The sequence below is a fragment of the Myotis daubentonii genome, chromosome 4 (genome assembly GCF_963259705.1).
Source record: "Myotis daubentonii chromosome 4, mMyoDau2.1, whole genome shotgun sequence".
NCBI classification, from domain to species: Eukaryota; Metazoa; Chordata; class Mammalia; order Chiroptera; family Vespertilionidae; genus Myotis; species Myotis daubentonii.
Window position 1 is genome coordinate 43,648,352 of NC_081843.1, and position 26,912 is coordinate 43,675,263.

The 26,912-nt window shown below is 35.7% G+C and overlaps 1 long non-coding RNA gene across 1 annotated transcript in view; it reads right to left on the reverse strand.

Annotated features, from left to right (window-relative positions):
* Positions 1 to 26,514, reverse strand: part of LOC132232392 (uncharacterized) — a 202,095-nt gene extending 175,581 nt beyond the window's left edge. Inside the window, exon 1 of the long non-coding RNA XR_009452419.1 lies at positions 26,457 to 26,514. This is a non-coding gene — a long non-coding RNA (uncharacterized LOC132232392). The remainder of the gene's footprint in view (positions 1 to 26,456) is intronic.
* Positions 26,515 to 26,912: the final 398 nt, after the last annotated feature.

The following is a 26,912-nucleotide window of genomic DNA, read 5'->3' on the forward strand; positions in this document are numbered from 1 at the left end:
TAAAAATACCCTTACAGATCTATTCATTATGCATTATTTGAGGGGCTGACATTCAAAATATATAAAGAGCAGTACAGTGTATTAACTATAGATATGTATCAGAACAGTCCCCTGACCAATCAGAATAGTCCATTATGCCCTACTACTAGTGCCCAATTACTAAATATCAGTAATTATGAGATGTAAAATTTTGAAATTACATGCTGAGAGAAAGCTTTATGTATACATCACTTTATAGCTAGTGTCATGTCTGTTGTCTTATCGTCTTATAAAGGGAGAAGTATATGTAATAAACAGTAGCTCTTTTGATTTTCTGAGAAAATAAAACAACGGATTTTGAAGAAATAACCATATTAAATAGAATAAGAGAAATAAACCAAATCAGAAGTCATTAACTTGATAACATAAAATATTTAATGTTATTTCTGTAATATAATAGTAAAAACTATAAGAAAGAAAAAATAATGTAATTTTTAAATTAAAATAGTTTTTAAGTTCAACTATAGAACAAAGAAAATTATAATTTAAATTACCTAGTATAAAAATAAATATAATTTTATAAATTGAGGACATACGTACAATAACTATAAATACCTACATACAGCTTAGTATTTCAAACTGACTTTTAGAAATACTGTAATAGAAGAATTTCAAGATTTAATTTCTGAATTATGCTAAAGTTGCTCCATCAGGGTTATAGTAAAATGAGCAGGTATAATTCACCTGGGTTTCATGCCATAGTATGTCCCACTGACTATACTGTCTGCAGTGAATCCTCTGAAGAAATGTTGAACAAAAATAATCTTGTCACCTGGATGTGTTTTATAAGAGTACATACATTAGAATTTCATGCAAATGCAATTTAGTGAATTTACTTTGAATGATTTAGGTAATCTCTAGGCAGATGCCTTTGGGTCCCTATAGCTTTATTTAAATAAATATTTTAAATAGCAGGGTCTGTGTCAAACAAGAAAACAGGACTACTTGTTTGGGATTTACATTTTTAAATAATAAAATCCATGTAAACAGCAACTTTTCAGGAAGACAAAAAGGTTTCAAAAATTATTATCCTTAATTCATTTTACTTTAAATGCATTAGCCCAAACAACAAATTAAGCTATGTATAACAAAGAGTAAGAATTCAATAATTAAACACATCATTTTGAATGATAATGGTTTACTTCAGCAAATATGGCACTTTTTAAAATTTGTGCCCCTCATAACTTATGCAGATTAATTCTGAATTACAACCTAACTCAGTTAATAAAAGTAAGTGCAGCTATTCCAACTTAATAACTAACACCTCAAATGCAAATTCTAGATCCTGAAAAAGAGTTATGTTGAACTGGGCTAGGAATGCTGTTATTATATAGGCTTAAAAATTCTTATAAAAATGAAGAAAAATGTTGATGTGAACATATAAAAGGAGGAATTACCAAAGACCATAATTGTTATTGAAATGTTTTAGCTAGATATTTTAACAAAGAACTTGTTGAAGATAATTATTTTCCTATTTACAATGTGAATCAATAAATTTGATTGTCAGAAAGCAAACAAGGTGATCAATACCAATAAATATAGAATAATGAAATGAGGTAGAATAATAGGCTACCTTGTTATTTGTTTACTTTATTTGCACATCTATTAGTAATAAGGGGGGAGGGGGGGGCTAACCACATCAAAGAGTCAACTTTGAGAGAATTGACCTGACTTCTTTAAAGTTTAAATCACTTCTTTTTAATGTAAATTATTTCATTATTACACTTGTGCAATCTAACTCATTTTGTTCTAAACCTAAGTTATCCTTTCACTGTGTCTGAGTGTGAAGTTGCTGTGTCCAGTGCTAGGACACCAGGTTGCAACAGTTTCATTTCATCCATTAACAGATGGCTTGGACTGCCCTTGGCTTTCTGAAAATGTAATGCATAGGTTTGTTTTCCTTCTTTTCTATTCAGTTTGGTGCAAATTTTTCTGTATCTCTTGAGCTTCATAGTTACATGGTTAGATGATGACAACAGAAAGACCTGGATACAACCACTAATTTATTTAAAAATCACCTAAATTTGAATACAATTCAACAATGGCATTACTCATCTCATAGAATAAAATTTAAATAAAACAATTACTATGAAATATGCAGCATAGTTCTGGGAAAATATTGCCCTAACTTAATAATAATGGCAAGTTTTCATTATTTCCAAGATGTTGCCTGTTTTCCATCTCTCTCTCTCACCTAAAACCAAGAATATAGTATTCAAATCATCACCTGTCCACTTGGTTGTGTTTTGTCTTTTCTTTTAATTGCATAATACTAAATGAACTGATTATTAGTGTGTAAAAATTTTTTAAAAAATAGAACGAATATTAAAGTCCAACTGGACACTTCTATTACCAAATGTATCTCTCTTAAAGGCTGTTTAGTGTTTTTCCTTCATCATGATAATTACACATTTTTACAATATCCATTAAAGAATGCACAATACAATCCTACCACAAAAACTCATCTCATGCACATAATTGCCCAATGAATATTGGTTGGTGTTAATTAGTATTATTATTACTGTTGCTATTACCATTAGCAGTTATAGTAATAATAGCATTTATAAAATATTAAGTCCTTAAACATACTTGGAGGATAACCCAAGAAGGTTAAAAAAACAAGACTACAGGAAGAGAATTCCACATTTTTTGGTACTTGATTTAAAAATATGCATATACAATTAGAAATGTAAAGAAAAGTCTAATAAGTGCCTGGTATGACATTGTAAGGCAAGATAAGCAAACTCACTCGCAGATATTTATTGAGAACTGAAGATGAAATATATTCTTCTACTATGTTCCAAATTTTGTTCTCGGCTTTGAATATAAAAACAGGAGTTTGGACTCAGGAAACCCCTAAAGAACATACAAGAGCAGGCCAGATGATTCTGAGGAGCAGAGTAAGCATATAGTATGGGTAAAGACCAGTGCCAAAAGGAAGCATAGCAGCTCAAAAATCTTAAAGTGGTTTAGTTAGCTAGAGTACAGAAAATGAGAGGGACCGTGGAGATAGAGAAACTAAAGAGGTAGGCAGGTTACAACAGACACTGAAAGCCATTCCCAGGAAGTTTAACTATCCTAAAGTTACAGAAGTAGCATGAATGAAACCCTTGAAAGCCAAGAAGTGATAAAGTCATATTTTATTTCATTTTCCTTTTAGGGGATAGTCATGTGTCTGCCGACTATAGCTCAGAGACAAGGGGCACATTTTAATATTTCAGAATAGTACTGGCATGGTAGTTTTAAAAATTGGGGAGAAAAGAACATGGAATCTAGCAATCTTTAGGGGGAAAATGACAGGGTGGAGCATTTCACTGGATCTGGGATAACTGGGTCCTGGCTGGGGAAAAAGCAGCTCAGCGAGATTATCCAACATTCTGATTTGGGTTACTAGTTGAATGGTAGTGGCATTTACTTAAACAGAGAAGACTAAAGTAAAAGCAGTTTGGGGAAGAGGGAGGAGTATTTAAGGTTCTCAAACTGATGTTCCCTATGACTATTCAAGCAAAAATATCACCTCACAATAGGATATATGTACAAGGATGGGCAAAAGTAGGTTTAAAGTTGTTCGTATGGAAAAAGACTTGCAAATTATGATTATCACAATAGCTTTATTAACTCAAAAATGTCACAGTGACAGAGTAAATCTATGTTTGCCCATCCCTGTGTATGCAACCCAAAAGCTGTAGATATTAGAATTTATCAGCATAGAGATTGTATTGCTTATCACGTAGTTGAGAAAACCTCCCAGAAGTTGAAAATTTCCCAAAGGCAGGAAAAAGGAAGAGTCCCTAAGATTGATTCCTGGAGATGACAGCATTCAAGTTCTTGTAAAAAAGAACTTGAAACATGTCTATTCAGATCCTTTGCCCATTTTTTTTCATTTCTCTATTTTTTTAAATTAAGACTATTTTTTAGTTTAAGGTTCACAGCAAAATTGAGGGGAACATACAGAGATTTCCCATCTACCCACTGCTCCCAAACATGTAAAGCCTCCTCCATTATCAATATCCTACACCAGAGTAGTACATTTGTTACAATCAATGAACCTATATTGACACATCACTTCCCCCAAAGCCCATAGTTTACATTATGACTCACTCTTGGTGTGGTACATTTTATGGGTTTGGAAAAATGCATTATAATATGCTAGAGGCCCGGTGCACAAAAATTCATGCACTCGGCGGGGGGGGGGGGGGGGGAGAGTGTCCCTCAGCCCAGCCTGCGCCCATTCACAGTCCAGGACCCCTTGGGGGATGCCCACCTGTCGACTTAGGCCCATTCCCCAGGGGATCAGGCCTAAGCTTGCAGTCAGACATCCTTCTGGCAGCCAGGGAGCCCTCGGGGGATGTCCGACTAAAGGCTTAGGCCCCCAAGGGATCAGGTCTAAACCATTAGTTGGACATTCTTAGTGCTGCCATGGAGGTGGGAGAGGCTCCTGGCACCACCACTGCGCTGGCCAGCCATGAGCCAACTTCTGGCTGAGTGGCACTCCCCATATGGAAGTGCACTGACCACCAGGGGGCAGCTCCTGCATTGAGCGTCTGCCTCCTGGAGGCCAGTGCACATCATAGCAACCGGTCATTCTGCCATTGAGTCAATGTGCATATTAGCCTTTTATCATTATTATATAGGATGTCCCTATTTCCCCCCTTTCACCCCCTCTACCCAGCTCTTCCCCCCCACTTCTCTCTGGCCATCACCATACTGTTGTCTGTGTCCAGGGGTTGTGCATATATTATCTTTGGCTAACCCCTTCTTTAAATTCACTTTTTTAAATTTGTATTTTCAGATAAGTGCTTATAACTGCACTATTATATATTTTCTATTATATCATTTAGAATTAAGATATTTTTTAATTGAACCCTTGTAAATTTTAGCACAATTTAATAAATTATGCTAGAAGCAATTAGGAGATTTTTCATGTAATGCAGATACATTTCAATTAATATTTTATTAGTTTTTAATATTTTAATTTGAAATAATCTCATACATCTAAAAAAACTATAAAATATTACAGCATATTATGTGTACCCTTCACCCAATTTCTTAGGTGTTAATAATTTAAACATAATCATTATACAACTAACAGAATTTGAAATATATTTTTCTTATAATCTCTTTAATGTTACTTAATCCATTTACTTTGTTTTTGTTAATCTTCACCCAAGGATATTTTTCCATTGAATTTTAGAGAGAGTGAAGGGAAATGGAGAGACACATTGATTGGTTGCCTCCTGCACATGCTTTGATAGGGACTGGGGATCAAGCCAGCAACTGAGGTACATGCCCTTGACTGGAATCAAACCTGGGACCCTTCAGTCCACGGGCTAATGCTCTATCTTACTTTTAATCTATATGTGTCTTTACATTTAAAGTGGGTTTTCTTTTTGATTCACCCTCATAATCTGTCCTTTAATTGGTGCATTTATGCCACTGACTTTCAGAGTGCTTACTGATAAAGTTACTACCATATCAGGTAGCTTCTGGGTCCCGCCCTGCCTTGCCTTTATTTTTTCTTCTTTTTTTCTAAGACATTTCAATTTATTTAAAAGAAGCCAATATACAGGATATAAAGGATATGATATTTACAACAGTACAGTAAAATAGGTTGGTTTCCCGGTAGGATCAGTAGTCTTTCAGTGAGTATTAACCCCCCTTCCCCTTGATGCTCGACCCAGCTGGCAGACAAACAGCAACAGTGGGGTGGGATGGGACTGCAGGATAGAAAGTCTCCCTGAAGGGATTAAAAATCACATAGATGCTAAAATGTCCACAAAGGGGTCTTGGGGTGAGGGGTGCCTCTGCCTCATTCCTTTGAGGGCTTGGCAGCTGGAATGCTGAGGGATTTGCCCCAAACTAACACACGGCCCACCCTGAGCCTGTAAATCTTTCACCCATGGAATATTCCGTTCTCGATAGAATCAGCCCTAATCTCTCAGCCAGTGCCTGGAGGAGCTGCCCAGGCCATGGGCACAGCCAGGACTGTGGACATTTCATGGCCTTTCCACTCCCACTCCAGCTGCCTAACAACTCTGCACTGCTCCCCTCGCCCACTTCCCCCGTCACCCCATCAGGACACTGTGCACAGGAGGGAACACTGGTTTTCCCATGCCCTTTGGGAACTGGCTGTTTCTGTTTTCTGGAGTAAAAAAGTTCCTGTAGGTCGGGTAAGGTCTCTGCTTGGCAAGAAGTTCTGAAACAGCCACTGACCACACCCACCTCCTCTGGGCATGGAGCAGCTCCGGCCCTCAGAGCTCATCTCTCCAGCAGAACCGAAGGGAAGACTGTGTGTACCCTTCTGTCCCTCACCCTTCACATGCCCAGAACCATCAGTGTCACACTTCCTAATTCCTATCACTGTATTTCATTAGTTCCATACTGTTTTACTAATCCTGAATCTAAACAGATCTCTTCAAAAGGAGATCCTTCTATTTTTAAAGTAGCTGAGGCTGCTCGGAGCGGGACTTGCCGCACAGCCCCCGACCCACTCATGGGCGGTTCCTGAGCCTCAAGGCAAGACCGGCTGCTGGGGCTTCTGGGGGCGGGCCTTGTGCGCCAAACTGTCTTCTAGTGTGGCTGTACCACTTTGCATTGCTTAGCTAAGAAGCCCCCCCGCCTGCGGTGTGTGGGCCCCCCTCTTTGCTCTTCGCTCACCTCTCCTGCCTTCACTCGCTGCCCCTGTCTGGGGCCAGCCGGCTTTGCTCCATTGCTTGGCGCCTACGTATGCAAATTAACCGCCATCTTTGTTGGCAGTTAATTTGCATATCACCCTGATTAGCCCATGGGAAGCGTGTCGGAGGTACAGTTAATTACCCTATTTGTCTTTTATTAGATTAGATCCTTCATTATAGTTTCATACACTGGTTTCCTTGCCCTAAAAATTCTGTTTTTTTGCCTATTCAACCTTCTCCTCCTCAACATTTGGAAACCACTAATCTTTCTTTAAGATTTCTTTATTGATTAAGGTATTACACATGTGTCCTTATCCTCCTATAATTCCCCCATCCCGACCCCCCACTCATGCCCTCACCCCCCCTATTGTCTGTGTCCATTGGTTAGGCTTATATGCATGCATACAAGTCCTTTGGTTGATCTCTAATCTTTTTATTATCTCCACAGTTTTGCCTTTTGCATATGTCATATAGTTGGAATCATACAATGAGATTTTGTAGATTGGCTTCTTTTACTTAATAATATACATAAAGGTGTCTCCATATCTTATTATGGCTTGCCAGCTTATTTATTAGTGTTAATATTCCATTGTCTGGAGGTACCACAGTTTATATATCCATTCACATACTGAAGTACATCAAGTTTTGGAAATTATGAATAAAGAGCTGCTATTAACATCTGTGTAGGTTTTTGTGCAGACATGAGCTTTCAACTCCTTTGGGCTAATACAATGAATCATAGACTTAGACTATATTTAGTATGGTAAAAACCCATCAAACTGTCTTCTAGTGTGGCTGTACCACTTTGCATTGCCATCAACAATGAATAAGAGTTCCTGCTGATCCATATCTCACCAGCATTTGGTGGTGTTGGTGTTGAGATTTTGACAATTCTAACAAGGCTCCAGTGGTATCTTGTTGTTTGCATTTTCATTCCCCGATAACATAATTTTCATAGGCCTATTTGCCATCTGCATATCTTTTTTAGTGAAGTGTCTGTTAAGGTCTTTGGACCATTTTTAATGGGGTTGATTGTTTTCTTATTGTTAAGTTTTAAGCATTCTTTGTATTTTTTATAATAATCCTTTATCCAATGTGTCTTTTGCAAATACCTGTATAAGTAAAAGCATCAAGACTAGAAAGAAAAGTGGCGTCTCCATGGAGCTATGTGTAGCTCCATTCAATTAAGAGTGTGGCAAACTGAATAGCAAATAATAATTGTTAAGAGTGGAATTGGATGAAGAAAAATGTGTATGTGCAGGAGAATGGGCGTCGGGGGAGACGAACTGAGTACAAAACTAAGGGCTTAAGATTTTATTCAGCAAGCAATGGAGAGCAAAACAGGTATTTCAGCAGGAAAGTGACTCAATTAGAGCTGAACCCACCATTTTAATTATAATTACAATTAACTCTTGATTACACGGTGCCTTGTTAATATAATGAAGTTTTAAACCTGGGTTGCTGAGCACTGCCAGAGAAAATTACACAACTGTTGGAGTTAGAGCCACAAAAATTTATGTTCCTCATCTTCAGCCATATCATCAGGAGCACCAACCAGCACTCCTTGTAAATCCTTTATACATCCCTGTTCAACAACTTTTTGTTTTCTCCCCCAAAGCCTATATGAAATGCTCATTATTAAACTGCAGTTCTATAGAAGTTATAGAGTTTCATTTTTGATTTATGAAGGCCTGAATTCAGGTAAAATAAAAATATATTTTAAAATAGTACATCTATGTAACATCAATAGGACCTTAACAAACTATTGATCATAGCAATTTAAATGATTACCTCAAATATATTATTTCTGAAGGAAAAATCAATCCTCATTAATAAGTGATATATGAGTCGAGCTATTGCTTGGCTGTTCGGGGCTATTTTTTTTTTAATGCATAAGACCTATTTCTATTTCTCAAGTATCATAAAAAGGAATTTTAAAAAAGAACATAATCACTTCTGTATGAGTGTTTTCATATACAAGAAAGACTCAATCTACCAGAGTGATTTTAAAAATTATTCAAGTTACAATGAATAACTAGACACTGGGAAATGGACAGTATTGCCCATAGTTAAGATGCAACAACAAACAACTTGTCATATACTTCCCACCAATGGAAACAGTGAGCTGCCACCAACTGATATCAATTATGCAAGCTTGATACCAGATGAATGATTTCCTATACATTGTACAGCGGGTGACACATTATAACATTTTATTTAAGACTATATAATTAGTAAGCACCTTAAAAATCTATACTGTATTCTCCAAAGTACCAAATATGGCAATTATCCTAAAATATTTCCAACCTAATAAGTTCATTTTTCATTTCCCCATGATGAGGCGGCAGGGGCAGGTGACATTTAAACTACAGACTGGCAGCTTTGTCATTGGACAGTAGATATATTGTAAGTCATTGCAAAGCAATGGCTAAAGGAATATTCTTTATTTGTGGAAAACGGGAACTGTAGACATTAAATACTAAAATGTACAAGCTCCAAAAGTGAAGGAAGCAAAAATTCTAATGAATTCTTGGAAAAGTAAGTGACTTTTCTTCATCAGCATCACCTCCATCAGTCAGAGTGGCTGGTGTCTTACGTGATGTGATGCAACGAAGCCAATCAGCACCAGAATCTCTGTGACCCTGCTGACCTGCAATCAAGTTTATCCTGTTCCCAAGAGGACTACTCATTCTACCTGAAGCATCATACCTGCAGAAGTCACCACTTAAAATATATTACTTGAAAATAGTAATTCACAAACTGGTAAGCATCTGCTAGTTCATATGTTTCAGAACCTGCCATCTAATTTAGCAATGTCTGAATAACACAAGAAGAAGGGAAATTACTTTTACTATAACCTACTACATTTTTTAAAAAAGTGCTCGATATTCTCACCAGAAGTCTCCCCCTTAGTAGTATTAACAGCAGGAGAAGCCCCCTCCTAAGTAGCACAGCTCCTATCCCCTATGACCCAGCTAGCGCACTCTTACAAAATCAGCACAAATGTGATTTTTGCTCAGGATAAAGTGCCCCTTCTTTTGAGTCCTCAGCTATAAGAACTGAGAAGCAAAACAAGTAACAAAAAGACATTCATGAACTCTGCCTGCGAAATGAAGGAACAAGGAGTAACTAATGGGGCAAAATGTTCAACCTTATAATTTCTGTTATTCATTCCTCCAGTTGGGGAAGAAGAATGTGAGTACCAGAATGAATCCTAGCCCCCAGGAAGCATCTTGGGTTCTAATGAAGAAAGTTTAGTGATATCTACATTTCAAACAGTTCTAACTTATTAGGTAATATATTGAAAATAAGTCGTGGGGTTGCAAAGTCAGAGTATTTTATATTAATTAAGTATAATACTTATACTTAAGAAAGCAGTTGTCAAAATATGAAAAATAGAAATCACAGCATATTAACCATTCAGATAGAAAGGAAACAATGCATTACTGAATTGATTGTTTCATCTCCAAGGAAATATTTTATCTTTTCCAGAGGTTTTCAATTGGTGTGTCTAGAAATATTTAAACTCCATTTTTCACAGCTATAATTCACTCTAATAATAGTCAGATGTTCTTTTTGAACACTTCCTACTAATTATTTATGTAAATGTATCACACAATAGTCTTAGGCTCACCATGACCATGAAAAATAGTATATGGATCATAATATTTAGATAATGTATTAGTGTGTGAGCCCATCTTGGGAAAACAATGAGTGTTTTCATATACAAGAAAGACCCAATCTACCTGAGTGATTCTACAAATTATATGAGTTACAATGAATAACTAGATACTGGGAAATGGACAGTATTGGCTATAATTAAGATGCAACAACAGGTCCATGGGGGGGGGGGGGAAGGAGACATATCACTACTATTTGTAATACCTTAAACAATAAAATAAAAAAATAAAATATTCAATGTGAAAAAAAAGATGCAACAACAAACAACTTAAGCTCTGCTTAGGCAACATTATTTGTGTAATTTGAAATTTTTTGAAACCTAAATATGATTTACAGGGGTGTTCATTAATTTTAAATCATATGAAGAAAAATACCTACATGAACATATGTTGTGAAATACGTCTGAAACAAAAAAATTTTATCAATCAAGTACCCAGATATGTGCCAATTTTTGTCCTAAATTTGAGCTTTTGTTTTGTTTTGTTTTTGTTTTTTAAATATATTTTATTGATTTTTTACAGAGAGGAAGGGAGAGAGAGAGTTAGAAACATCGATGAGAGAGAAACACCGATCAGCTGCCTCCTGCACACCCCCTACTGGGGATGTGCCCACAACCAAGGTACATGCCCTTGACCGGAATCAAACCTGGGACCTTTCAGTCCGCAGACCGACGCTCTATCCACTGAGGCAAACCGATTTCAGCAGAGCTTTTGTTTTTTTACTAGAACCCACTCAAACTCAATTATCTGAACTTTGCACTGAGCACTTTTGACTACCATACTCCTTATGATGTAATGACTACACAAAAACATTCATAATTCATTATTTATTAATATAAAAAATTACTAGATTTTAGGTTTTCATAACCAGATTTTCTTCTAAATAGACTTCCATGTGCATTTATATTAATTCCTACCTTGGTTTGGATTTCTATATACCCTGCATTTTAGTCTAGATAAATATGTTAATGAATAACAACACATTATTCTAATAAATTTTTTTTTAATCAGTTTCTGTGCTACCCAAGATATTTATTGTAGGAGTCTGGAATTGTACTTTATACATAATGCTGCTGCTGATTTTTTACAACATTATTGCTGAATTGATCATCTGTTTTTGTAGGTTGACAGAGCAGTAATGATAGAAAAATTCCATTAAAATTATTTAAATAATTGTTTATGCATATAGTATGTATGCATTATAATATGTGTAGAGTATAATAGCTACCTAGCAATTTATCAGTATCTAAATATCTATCAATTTTTGAAATTGTTCCAGGTCTAATTAAGTTATGCAAAATATAAAATAAAGCATATGGTTTAGAAATAGCCCCTGAATTAATAGCTAACTGTTGAAAAAGGAATTTGCTGATTCTTAAGGGGTTTAAAAATAAAGACTTTTTTCCTCTTATTGAAAAGCAGCTAATGGAATAGTATTTTTTAAAACTTGGCAGCACTCTTCCTTTAATTGCATATTTTTTGCAATGATGTTGAACTGAGGAAAGGACATATGACCCACAGAATATCACTGTAGTTATAATTTGGGATGCTTTTCACCAATATGTCTAGTTATAAATTTTGGTTCTGATTTTAAGTCATGCTGAAAAATAAAGATTAATTGGCAAAAAAATGTGAACTTACATATGGATATAATTATCATTTCCTCGGACCAAGCAAGGAAAAATGCACTGGTGAATGTAGCCCTTCACCCCTCTCCATTGTCTACCTCCTTCATTCCCCAGAATTAAGAACTCAGCACCCTCCCACAACAAAGACATATACAAATGAAATATATTTTCATATATAACTCATACAACCTAGAAGATGTTTTTTTTACTAAAACTTGTCTCCTCTCCCAAACATTATCAATAAACTTATGGTAAAATGATAATGCTCCCATGTTGTGATTGTGTCTCTTATAAAATATATCTACATAAGATTAAAAATAGTTATATTGACTCTATTCTATTTAAATAATAAATTTTCTTCAAATTTTAACATTAAAGCAGGAAATAAATTATAGTTATCTTTTGTTTATTCTAGCATTTGACTACTTTTATGTATAATTTATATTGCATTAGCTTTTATTGTTCACCGTCTTGCTAACAGTTAATGAGAAAAACATAAAAGGCTCAAATTGAACTAATATCAGTTATTTTTTACATATTGTAGCAACTTTGATAAAGATTATGTTAAGATTTTTTTTGAGAAATTGCCATACTATTGTCCACAGTGTCTGCACCAGTTTGCAGTACCAACATACAACACAGAAATTCCACTTCTAGTATTTGTTCAAAGAAAATGAAAACACTAATTTGAAGATATATGCACCTCTATGTTCACTTTTGCATTATTTACAATAGCCAAGATATGGAAGCAATTAGGTGTCCATCAATAGATAAATGAATAAAAAAGGGGTGGTAGATATATAAAATGGAATATTAGTAATAAAAATGAAATCTTGCCGTTTGGGACAACATGGATGGACCTGGAGGTTACACACAAAGTGAAGTAAGTCTTATAAAGACAAATAACTTATGGTCTCACTTATATGTGGAATCTAAAAAGAACAAACAAAAGAAATAAAAACACTCATAGAAGCAGAGATCAAACTAATGAGGTGAAGTGGGGGGAAGGGTTAGCTGTCACAATAAGCAATCTTAACTAAAACATTCCTTCTTATACAGAGGGAAGGGCAAAGAGACCCAGGATTGATGGCTAAGGTGAGTATCAAGTGGTCACGATCAGTTTTCAGCATACATTAAAGTAAAGAGTGTATTTGGGAAGATAGTTAATCCAAAAGTCCAACAAGTAAATACTTGGACTGCATAAATGCTGAAGTTCATAATAGAAAGAATATGTAATATAGGTTTACAGAGAAAGGGAGCAATCATAAAAACCCTGTCAGCTTTTCTTCCTTTCTAGATTCACCATTCTAATTAGAAAAAGAACTCTAATTTAAAATATATATATATATATATATATATATATATATATATATATATATATATATGTATGTATTTATAGGTATGTATATGAGTGTGTGTAATTTTGAAGATATATAAATTAAAGTATAAGTTATAAGCCATAAAGAAAAGCTAGCATTCAGTCCTTGAGCATAGCATAAAAATAAGTTACTTTATTTGGCAAACTTTAAAACTGGATTTATATTAGATAATAAAATAATTCATACTCTGATATTGCACCAGCAAAGTTGATTTTATTCATCACTCTGCCCAGAAATACTTCGGTCTCAGAAGAACCCTATTCTGGGCACCGTATTTTCCCAAGAAAATATTTTTGGCATGTGGTTGGAAAGACATTGATTGCAACTATTTGCCAAATAAACAGCATCCCAGAAATGGTCTGCCACGCTGTCAGCTGTGCTTACTAAGGACTCCCAGACACAGGAGGGACAGTGCTCAGACTCCCCAATGAAAACAGTGTGATCCATGGGTTAGAGAGGCTTCAGTCTCATTCACTCTTCAGTTATTTACACTCTTAACATTGCCCAAAAAGAAACATGCAAGATTAAAATAGCACTCTCCAAATTCACCAAAGCTAGTAATTTAATAAAATAAAGCACTTAGATGTAATGGGAAGATTGAGTTGGTTGTATGCTAATCAGACATCATGAGCTATAAACAAATTTAATTATGTCACATGCTTAAAAAACAAACATTATAATTCAATCATTTAAGGAAACATACAAGAACATTGAATAGCTATGTATTTTCTCAGCATGATGGGCTGGCTTATGAATAAACTGAGGACCCAGCTTCACAGGTCCACAGATGATTCTGAGCCATTCTTTATAGCAAAGCTTCCAGTACCTGTTATTTATGTGGGAGTGGACCAGGTACAGGCAGTCTTAATTTACACTTAACTAATCCCAAGAGGGTGGAGTTTTAAACAAGCCAGTACTTCTAATCAGGTAGGTATACCACAGGGAAAATAGTTTTAATTGCACAAAATATTGTTTCAAACACAAAATGTGTGGGAGAAAACATAGAAAAAGTATTTTCAGACTTTAGGGGAAAAATGACAAATTACACTTCAGCAAAATGAAAAGTGTGTTTTGAAAAATATGTTTAAAAATGAAAAGGCAGCTAACAGGAATTATTTTAAATACATTTTTGTAACAAAATATTTATATACAGAAAATATGCAAAATGCTGATAAATCAATAATAATATAAATAGCCCATTAAAATTGTGAAAAGATTTAAGCAGAGACTTACAAAAGAAGATATGTGGAAAGTAAGCACATGAAAAAGTGCACAACATAACTAACCATATGAAAAACGCAAATTGCAACTACAATGAGATACTTCCACAAATGCCTTAGGAAAATGACTTTAAAAGTGCTGGCAAAGATGTAGAGTGACAACTCTCGTGAATTACTAGTGGGAGAGTAAAATTTTATAACAATTTTCAAAAAGTACTGGGCAGTATAAAGTTTAACATATATTTATCATATGGCCCAATAAATTAACTCCATAATGTATCCGAGGGCAATGAAAATATATGACCAGACAGATTCAGGCCACCCATTTATAGCAGCTTTACTCATAATGCTCCCAAACCGACGCAACTCAAAAGTCTATAAAAAGGCATGAGTTTAATATTCTCATTTTTTGAAACTAATTTAACATTATAGTGTACCCCAAAACATACTTATGCTGAGTGAAAGAAGCCAGACACAAAATGTTGCATATTGTTTTATTTCATATATGTAAAATCCTAGAATAGGAAAAATGAATCAATGGTGACTAAAAAGTACTATATCACAGGCCCCTGGGTATGGGAGGGGAGGGTATCAGTTTGTGAATTTAGTACACAAGGGTGCTATGGATATTCTATATCTTGATGGAGATGGTGGTTAAATGGATGAATATATTTGTCAAAATTAATTCAACAGTACATGCTGAATGTTTGCATTTTATATAACTTATCCGAGGGATTGAAGTTGATTATAAAAAGTTAAAATAAGAGACAGTGATAGTATATTTTTAAAACTATCCAAGAAAATTAAATATGCTATCAAGCAGCTAGGAATGAATATAGTTTTTAAAAGAGCAGCATACTGGAGAGAGACACAAGATATAAAATGGATTGTGAATAAAAATACTTCTCACCAAAAATATTTAATGGTATTTATTTTATTTAGGGTGATGACTACTATTAATTAAAACTTGGTTCATATTCATTTTTTAAAATATCAACTTTTTAAAATTAGAGCACTCCTTCTTAGACTCCAGCTTAAACCAATTAAATTTAAAATATCTGGTAGTAAAGACAGGAATTGATATATTTTTTAAATTTCAGCAGTTTTATTTTGAAACTATTTTAGATTTTAGAGAAGAGTTGCAACAATAAGTGAGTTTTGTACAACTTCTTACATACGTATGCTACATATATGGAAACCACTAATTAAAAATTATTCAATTTTATTAATTAAATTAGACACTTTATTCGGATTGCACCAGTTTTTCCACTAATGCCCTTTTTTTTTGCTCCAGGATCCAATTGCCTTTAGTCCTCTTCCTTCCTTAGCCTTCTCTAATTTGTGATGTGTATCTCAGTCTTTTGTTTTTTTAGTACCTAGATTTTTTTTTTTTTGAAGACTTCTGGTTAAAATGCGTATCTATCTGTAGCAGATCCATCAATTTGGATTTGTCTGTTTTCTCTTAATTATATTGAAACTATAAATTTGTGGAAGAAATATCACAGAAGCTATACACTCCTCTCATTTTACCATTTCGTGGGATTGGATACCAACATGACTTATTGTTAGTGATGTTGACTCTGATTATTTGTTTAAGGTAATGCCAGCCAAATTCCTCTCCTGTAAAGTTACTCTTTTTCCCTTTCCAAACTGTATTCGTTAGCAATAATAATTACATGCTGTCCATATTAAAGGACAGGTAATTAAGATCTACCTCTAAAAAGGAAGAATATTTAAGAAATTGTGGACATAAACTAAAACTAATTATATAATAAATATCTTGGGGGAGGTTTTTGAAACTGCAAATATCCTATTTATACTTAAAGTTTCACCCACTAACTTTAGAAACTAACTTTAGCACTCATCAATAATTTTTTGTAAAATATATTTCTATTGATTTTAGAGAGGAAGGGATAGAAAGAGAGAGATAGAAACATCAATGATGATAATTATTGATCAGCTGCCTCCTGCCCTACTGGGGATCAAGCCCGCAACCCGGGCATGTGCCCTTAATCAGAATCAAACCTGGGACCCTTCAGTCCGCAGGCCGATGCGCTATCCTCTGAGCCAAACCAGTTAGGGCTCATCAGCAGTTTTCACTGTGGTCTTCTAACAGTGCTTTGCTATTGCCCTACTCCTATTACATGCTTCATGTAGAATTCTTCTTTCCATTTACTTACTTATTCCATCACTTATTTATATCAGTATGGGTATTTATGTCAACATTTGTTTTTTCTTCTTCTCAAATTGTTTCATTTTTAGCGGTTGGGGACCCTTCCAGCTTGTCTGGTGTGTCCTTTTGAAATTCCCCATCATTGTTATGTGTTTGATTTCTGTACTTTCTTACTTGGTTGCACTATGAGATGCTCCAGATTTATTTTACTTTTTCTTTTTACCCCAAACTTTGACTCAGACATTTCTCCACGGGCCCAGTTTCCTTTAGAAACCAAGAGAGAGGTGAGCTTATTATTACTGGGATATCACCGTTTCCAGGTCCTCAGAGAAAATAGACGTATGTATATTAACCCCTGCATGTGCATATGGCTATAACTATTGCCATATCTATTTCTGTGATAAGTATGTTTATAAGAATAATAAAATAAATATAAGCTCACAGTTATAGCTGTGACTCCAACGGTAGGAAACCTGGCTCCCATTTTCTACAATTTATATGCCTTTTTGTTCAATCCTAGTATGCATGTAAAGTTGTTTCCAGATTGTTAAACAATCTCCTTGTGAAAAAAACAAACTTACCAACTGGAGTACAGTGTATACGTATAGTTGCTTTTATATTTAGCCTTACAAGACTAGACACAATACTCTTTCAGAGCTAATTTAGCTTGTCTTCAGTAAGATTCTACCATATGTTTGTAATACAAATTGATTCATCTGCTGCACTCTACACTCCATCCTGGATTTCACCAATATCTTTGTGGATATAGTTTTAAACAGGTAGATATTAAAAGTTTATCTTTGTGACATACCTTTCTCCGGGTTTTGATAAATTCACTCATGTGTCTACCATGCCAGTGCCATACAGAATAGCTGCATCATCCTAAACATTCCCTTGTGCAGGACTTAACTCATCATCCAACCCAGGGTCACACACATTTTTGTCCCAGATGTTATCCTCTCTGGTTGCTTCCAAGACTTTCTAATTTTCCACATTTCGAATGTAATATTCCTAGGTTTTTGTTTGTTTCTCCTGCATGAAGTTCCCTGGGCTTCTCGACTTTGGGGTTTGATGTTTTTATTAACTTTGGAAATTAACTTTGGAAACTTTTTAGCCCTTATATTTCAGATATTGCTTCTTTCCCATTTCCTTTCTCTTTCCCAATGGGATCCCATTAAGCATATGGTGAATTAGCTAATATTGTCCTACAAGTTCTGGATGCCCTGTTCACTGCCTGATTTGTCTGCTTGCTTATTGGTCCTTCACACTTTGCATTATTTGCATTTCAGTTGGTGTGGTTTCTAGTGATCTATGGTTGAGTACACTTCCCTACTGGGGCTCCTGGCCTCAAGACCGCCAACCTAGGGCTCCAAGAGAAGAGAGTTCCTCTTCCAATCTCACCGCTTTGTTGGCTGAATTCTAAGGTCCAAGATTATTTTGTTTTTCTTTATTTTTTTTAATTATTCCTTTCTCTGTTCTCTACTTACATTCACTCCCTATAATTCACTTCCTTTCCCCATACCCTCATTCTTTTTGAAAACAAGTCCAGACAATAGTCTGAGAATTCCCAGAGAAGGGAGAGTAAAGTAAAAGTTAGTATATGTTTTTGAATTATTTGAAGACAAGGCACAAAATCACTCAATATGACAAGCCATTAGGTATTTTGCAGATTTATGAGCAAGATTAGCACAGCAAGTGTAGTGTTTTAGCAGGATCAGTCTGGCATCCGGAGGGCGACGTGTAGTAGAGGAGGTAACACTGTTCAGAGAACTGCTAGGCAGTTATCCTAGACACCAGGTAGGTGGTGAGGGTCATGATAGAATTTGGTGAGGGAGAGAAAGAACTCCAAGGTTTCTATGCCGTGAGGCTGGTAGGATGCACACAATATATTAAGAAATGGATTTTAGAATTAAAAGCACAGAAGTATATGAGTGATGTATTTTCCATGATTCTATTTATATCCTCTATGATAGCACAGTCACTGTAATGATTTAATAATTTCTTTGCATTATTTTTAATAAAGCACATGTTAATTATCATTTAGGTGGGATGATTATAAATTTTGCAGTATTATTTTGGCAATTTAAGTGATATGTAAGTATAGAAAGCTTACATCATTCAATAGTACCCTTATAAAAATATTAATTCTATTTAATATACTACTTTGCAACACTCCCGAGATCTACAAGGCCTAATATAAATGCGTTAGTCTAGAGAAAAAAATCCAACTTGTGGAGATTAAATATTAAGATAAATTGTATGAGATGGGATATAGCTTATAGATACTAGTGTTATATGTAATTAAAAGAACTAATGGTAGGTTAGATGGCCATTAGATAAAAATATAAATCTATACATTGTGTATTTGTTAAATTTGCCAGGAAATCATGTGTTTGTTGTTCCCTGCCCACCCCACCCAAAAATAATTAGATCTCAAGGTTAGTCTACTTGTATTATCCAAACAAAGTTTTAGGTGTCACATTTAAATAATAAATTCCCAATATAAACTGGTATTCATAGTCTTTATTGTTAATTTAGAAATATTTTATAAAAATTCCTACTATGTGTTAGTGTTTAGCGTAAATATTGCAATAATTTGTATGTAATCTGTATACTTAATCAAAAGAAATTACATTCAAATAAATAGACAAAATAAACTACAAGGGCAACAGACGATTCCATGTATTTTTCATGTATGTCTTCTTGTGGATGTATAAAAGTAATTTTCTTTATAATATTCAAATTAAGATGATAAATTTAATCAATGGATTGTAAGTATTGTTTCATAATAGGTATGATAAAAGTAATTCTATTTTAAAACTTGGAATTTCAACCTACTAAATAATACTATCATCAAATCTATTATTTGGTAAGACTATATATGTGTAGTTTTGAGTGTGTGAATAACAAGACATACTAATACATACACATGTGTATATCAGGAAAGGATAAAGAATGTAACTCAGAAAAGGAAAATTGGTTCCAGTGTAGAGTCTGGTCTTAACACAAAGGGGCAAAATATTTTTCTTTTGTGTATCAACATCAGAATTTGTTGCAACCACTTGACCAAGTGTTCACTGTTCCCATTTCTTCCTCTCTGCTTTGCCTTGATGAAGCCTTAGTTAGGCTTCTCTCCCCAAACCCCACAGGTTCCTGGACTTGAGCATTCCCCCAAGTCTGGGCAAGCCCTGAAATGCAGAACACCCTCCTTAACCGCTCATCCAAGGATGAGGTAACCTCAGCATGTCAGACCCTCGAACATGCGGTCTGCTCTCCCTCGTTTCCTAATTTTCCCTTAAAAGCACCTGCTAGCTCTGATTATCCTTCCTCTAAAAGTACTTTTGGTTTCATTTTGAGGTGCTGAGTAGCCTGCTATCAAAGAGTTCTCCATATTGCAATTACTCTTTTTGAAAAAAGTATTTTCTTTTCTAATTCTAGATTTGTTTTTATTTGACACTCAAACATGTACTCTTCAAAATCTGTTCATATTTATAGTCTCTCCTTGTGATTTTGTACATTAATAACTATGAATAATTATAAACATTATCCTTATGCTACTGTCTGCTGCTGCTTTTAGAATCCGATTAGTTTATTCAATAATGCAGGGAAGACTACAGCCATTTCTTACGCTCACATCCTTATCATTTCCAACGTCAGGCTCCAAAGTAAGAGTGTTAAGATTGGCATGGTAGGTAGTACACCCAGATCATTACTGTCACTGCCCAAGAAAAGTACTTTTTAAACCAGAACTTTCCTGTGGGCCAGGATATGGCACACAGGACAATCCGACAATCCCGGGGAAGTGTCTCCATGACTGTTTTACTTGTAATTTTCCCAGTGTTATCATGAAAACTCCCATAGGTTTCCAGTTTCACAGTGAAGGGGCGGCCATTATTTCTTTTGAGACTTAATAAGTTAGCATGGATTTTATTCAACTAAAGAAGTTGTGATCATTTGAATATGGGTTAGTAATTGTATCCATCTCAAATTGGATAAAAATATCCTCTAGCCCCACCATTCTGGCTTAGTGGGTGAGCGTTGACCTATGGACCAAGAAGGCACGGGATCGATCCCTGGTCAGGGCACATGCCTGGACTGAGGGCTCGATCCCCAGTAGGGGTCAGGTGGGGGGGTGGGGCAGCAGATCGATGTTTCTCTCTCATCGATGTTTCCATCTCTGTATCTCACTCCCTTCCTCTCTAAAATGAATACAAACATAATTTAAAATATATGTAAGTACATATATATACACACACATATACTGTAATATATGACACCATGACTGTCAGCAAAAATTGCTAAAAGATTACAGTACTGCCGGGGTCCAACCCCAGCAGGTCCAGGGGTCCCCAAAGGTGTGGATGGAGTCGGCGAAGAGGGAATAACACGGAGACAGCGTTCTGTTGATCAGCAGCCTTGCCAGGATCTCTAGCCACAATCTCCAGCCAAGTTCTGTTCAAGATCTCCAGCGAAGTTCTGGTTAGGACCTCCAGCCAGGTTCTGTTTCGGATCCAGGTTCTCCAGCCAGATTCTGTAGCCATGTTCCCTCGCTAGGTTCTGTCTCTAGGTTCTGAGGCCAGTTTCTGTCCAGGATCTTTTGCCATGTTCTCTCCAGCGAAGTTCTTCTGTCTCTAGAGAACGTTCTGTGTAGGTTCTGTGCCTAGGCTCTGTCTCTCTTGGTCCTGTCTTCCAAGCCCTGTGTTCTCAGTTCTGTGTCTGAAGTTCTGTCTCTTTCTGTCTTGTTACAACTGTATTTATACCAGTTGATTCAATCCTATCAATCTCTATTACAAAGGTTAGGGCGTTTCTTATCTCCATTCCAGGGAGTAAAGATTATGTAGCTTAAGCATGATTGTTCATAGTTAAAGTGATTAATTACCCGCCTGCCACTTAGTTAAGAGGTTTTATTCCCTCCCTAACTTCAGGGGAAAATCCCTACCTGGGGAAACCACCTTTCTCAGAGACCTTGGTTAAAACACATAGTGCCAAGAACAGTATGCCATATATGCCAGGTCCCTTGAAACAGCAAGCATGGACCGGCTCCCGGCACAGTACCTATTTTGTTATATCCATACTTATTAAGCACAAGAGAATTATACACATTCTAGAAACTAGTTTTTGTATACACACTGAAAAGTCAATTTGAAAACTTCCCTAACAGAGGTGCACCTTCCCTACTCGCATCATTGGAAAACGGAGGTCAAAAAACTGTGGAGGGCCATAGTGACACCTTGATACACATAATCACAGATACATACTCATTGCCTTCAGTGAATTATGAAATAGCAATCCACTCTATCAGACTTAAGTGGCTGAAGACATGCCCTGGGAAACCTGTTATTTTTTTTCTAGGCTCCCATTCACCTCCCCTCCCCCAGGCATCCCTATCAAGATCTCGGAAGGTACAGGGGATTAATTGTATTTCTCTCCTTCTGTTTTTGTTTTGTTTTGTTGGGGTTTTTTTTGTTTGTTTTTTGTTTTTGCTAATGCCTCATGGTTCCGTTTTAAGACTCTGCTGAAATTATGAATGGTAGACAGTCTGGACTTCAGTTTAAATATCCACTAAATCATTTTTAGATTTAAAGTGATTAAGTGTCCAAAACTTTTAATGTATACATACAAAAAATTTACAATAGTAAGCCAGAGCAACGATTTTCAACCTCTTTCACCTCATGGCACACATAAATAAACTAATTACTAAAATTCTGCAGCACACTGAAAATATACTATAGTTTTTTTACAATCTGACAAAAAATAGATATAATTTTGATTCATTCACACCAGGCATCTATTGTTGTGTTTGTTGTTGTCATTTTTAAATTTGACAATCTAAGGGAAAAGAGGCTAGTGCCCTTAACTAGTCAGGTATTGCATGTTTTAAAAATTCTTGCGGCACACTGGTTGAAAATTGCTGTGCTGCAGAATAACATCAAGCAGATCAGTCATTTTTAAATAATTTACAACTTCACTGTTCTGAAAACACAAGTAGACATTATTTTTTTTTTTGCTTAAAATTGCTGGAATATATGGAAGATGCTTTCCAAATACAGCAATTTTCAGAGAGCTATACATTTTGTGCTTTATGACCTATCTTTACTCTTGCCGAGGTGAAAATTTGTGCAACCAACTCCGCATCAGTGCTAATACCTTGGAGAGCATTCCTGTCAGTGACAGTGAGAAATAGAAACTAACATTAAGTAGCGCACACAGGAAATTTGTACACAGTGTAGTAAAGGTAACATCCTGGGTGTTCGGTACCATTTTGTCCTTTGATGCTTTTAAGTAAGGATGCAGCAATTTTCTATAATTATGCATTTATTCTCCAGGGTATCATAATAGTTGGTAAAAAAGCATGTAACCTTTTTAAGAACATCAGTAATTAATCTCAAGGTTGCCATAAAACTCTCTGTAATCATTTTACTTTGGATTAGACAGATATGAATTTTCCTCAAAATTACTGAGCAACTCACAGAAGGATGGCCTCATCAGTTATTTTATGTAAGAGGTGACCCCTGCTGCTCTTTCTCTGTTGAGGAGGACTAGTACTCAGTCTAGGTCATCCCCCAACTTTCAGAAAAAATAAGGGATGTCAGTAAAGAATTGGTACCAGTTAGCATAGCAATGCTAAGTAGATAGCATTGATCTTCTTTAAATATCTTAATTAAAAACATTTTTCTTTAAAAGAGAGTAAAGATATGATGTCATCATATGTTTTAAGCCATAATCATGTTTATTCATCAATTCAGCACCTATTTATATATTTATATCATGATTGACTTTTAGCTATCACAATAATGTATCAATTTTTGCCCTTCAAATATACTATGGAGCAAGAATATAAAATACTGCTAATATGGAGAGTAGATATTAAATAATTTATCAGAATTGCAAACTTTTACTTTTGTGAGAATTACGAAGTGTTCAGACTATTGAAATGGCATAGAATCTACATTAGGAGAAGACAAACAAAAAAAGTGCAAGTATCATGTATTATGTCATTCAGTATAAATCAAACAATCCCACAATACCAGAGGCTCTTTTGGTGAAAACTGGACTATGAAATCAGTTTCTGTCAACTACTTGAACAAACAAAATAAAGTAAAACTGTGTTCCTACTCCCTTTCATTTCCCTTGGTATTTATTAATAATCGTGGATGTAAATGAATCCTTTAAACTGGGAAATACATCATACTGGTGGTATAGTTCCCAAAGTCAGAGCTTTATGTACAAATAGAGACAAGAAGAACCCCATATTAGTACCTTCTGGAGATTGAAATTTTCCAGTACATCAAGGGATCACAAATTCAGAAAATGGAAGCCAAAAATAATTTACATACTTAATCTATAAGAAACAGACTAAAGTTTGCTAGACAAAGAAAAACACGTTGGAGTTAGGGCCTTCAACAATGCTGCATATCTCAAGTGGCAAACAAGTGGAAAGTGAGAGGAGCAACTTGGGCTGCGGGTACATGCACTTTATATAAATAATTACCACACTGTAATATCCTTCATCTCATGCAAAAATGAGTGTGCTATACAAACAACATAAACAGCAGGATGCACCAGAAAATTATAGCAAGCCAAGCAACAAGAAATATTTTCATAAAGAATTCGAGATTTTTTTACCTTTAAAAATGAGTACTACCTCAGTCCAAAACAACACAAAAACTGTGAAAATAGCATTTTGAATCATAAACAGGATGCAAGGAAGGTATTCTACTGGGCTTTCACAACAACAGCAACTCTTATTTTATACTTGATTGTGAATATAATAATATTTGGAATAAAAAATAGCGCTTGATTTTATGTATTAATTACAATCCTACAGGCATAAACATTTTTAAAGGTGGGCAGACAATTTAGTTGTGGTAAACACACAACTCAGCTACTGTAGTGGAACTGCCCCGGTGTGCTGAAGAGTAGGCTACAATCATGCGTCATCAGTGTTTTGTGGGCATTTGTCAGCATGTGTTGTAGAGGACATGAAAAATGTCATTTCATCTGACTAGCCTTCTAGAAAGAGGGTAACTAAAAGAGTCTCTCTCTCATGCACACACATACATACACATTTGTTTTACATATAGATATATGTTTTATATTTCTGTTTTTATTTGCGTGTGTATTTGTGACTTACATGGTAGGATAAGAGGTGAAGATGAGAAGAGAAAGAGTCCAGGACTGTGGTAGAATCTCATCACGGAGCCTTCCCACCTGCACTGCTCTGGCAGGACTGACACGCTAAATCCTGACTGCTTACAACTTCTCTTTCAGTCCCCGAATTGTCTGCTATTCTCACCAGTGCCATTCTTTTGCCATTCTTTACCCCTCCAGGAAACCTGTCATGGCAGGAAGGATGCAAAAACAACTCCCCAGCCTACATGTGGTCCAATTAGCTGCACCTGTGCCCATGCGGTAACATACGCCCACATGCACAGCGGATTTGTGGCCCCACAGGTGTGCCACAGAGCTCAACAAAAATGTGCTTGTCCTGTTGACAGTGGGGTTACTGGGTTACTTTGGAGTTTCTTTTCAAAACATATCATTTAATCACTTCAGACTATTTTTCCTCCTCTAAACGATGTAACACACCACTAAAAATATTTTAAGTTGCAATATATCTTAATAACTAAGATTAAGTAAAAATCACAGGATCCTCAAATTGGGTAAATATTTCTTCAACTTGACACCAGAATCACAGATTAAATGTAAACCAAATGTTTCTCTAAGCAAGGGCTAACACTAAAGCAATATAAAATAACTGAAGTAAGCACAGTCTTCCTCATTAGGCACGCGCATAACGAACGCAGAAACCAATACTGACAGAAAAGACTGAAAATACAAAAAACCTCTGTGGTTTTGTTTGTTTAATGGTTTGGACCAGCGGTTCTCAACCTGTGGGTCGTGACCCCTTTGGGGGTCGAACGACCCTTTCACAGGGATCTCCTAAGACCATCGGAAAACACATATATAATTATATATTGTTTTTGTGATTAATCACTATGCTTTAATTATGTTCAATTTGTAACAATGAAAATACATCCTGCATATCATATATTTACATTACGATTCATAACAGTAGCAACATTACAATTATGAAGTAGCAACGAAAATAATTTTATGGTTGGGGGTCACCACAACATGAGGAACTGTATTAAAGGGTCGCGGTATTAGGAAGGTTGAGAACCACTGGTTTGGACAGACTGTATCAATAAAAAGCATCAAATTGACGTTTTTATTTCACTTACTAAACTTGTGATCAACAATGGATCAGGAGAAAGTTCTTCTACTCCATTTAAGTATTTGTATCCTCTATCAGGTGCAACAGATAGTGTTTGCTGCACAGGTGGCCCTCACCCTGCATCACAAACTCCAGGGCGCTATGGAATACATTATCTAAACAGGTCTTGTTTTTGTTTTTTACCATTCCCTCATTTTGTACCCCCAGCAATGTTTACATACCTTACATTTATCCCGTTCTCATTAAACACTGAATCTGAATCCGCTGCCACAGAATTATGTGATATGTTTGTCTAAATGAAGTGTAGCTGCTTTGTACATTATCAATCTCAGTTATTATTAAGCTCTGCTTTGAAATCTACAGTGCATCATTGAGAATTGTAAGATATCCTGTGATAAATTGAGGTAGTAAGCCTATTTTCTTACCTGTGCAGAGCAGTGGGAACTGGGTCCTGGAGGCCGAGGTCTGGCTACCTCACTGGCTGATGACCAACGGAACGACAGGCTGAAAGCTTCTCACCTTATGTTGTCCCGGGCCTGCGCAAGCTCCACCCTCTTTCTGCTCATTTTCCTCAATTGCAGATTCCTGGCTCTTTACTTCAGTTTTTAGTAGTTGCTTTTGTTGCCTTCACTTTGGGCGAACATTTTAAGATAGATTTTGGCCCATAATATTTCAGTTCCTCACACTAGCTTTCCCAGACTTCTCCTCAATAAAGGTTTTATCGCCAATCTCATCCTCAAGGTTTGTTAGGTAGAAGTTCACCAAACAAGATGCAGCAAAATTATTTAGAATAGACCTCAAATCTCCCTTATTTTTTTTCTTTTAAAAGTTCTCCCAAATAGCCCCCCACACACATATACACAGCCAATATTTGAAAACAT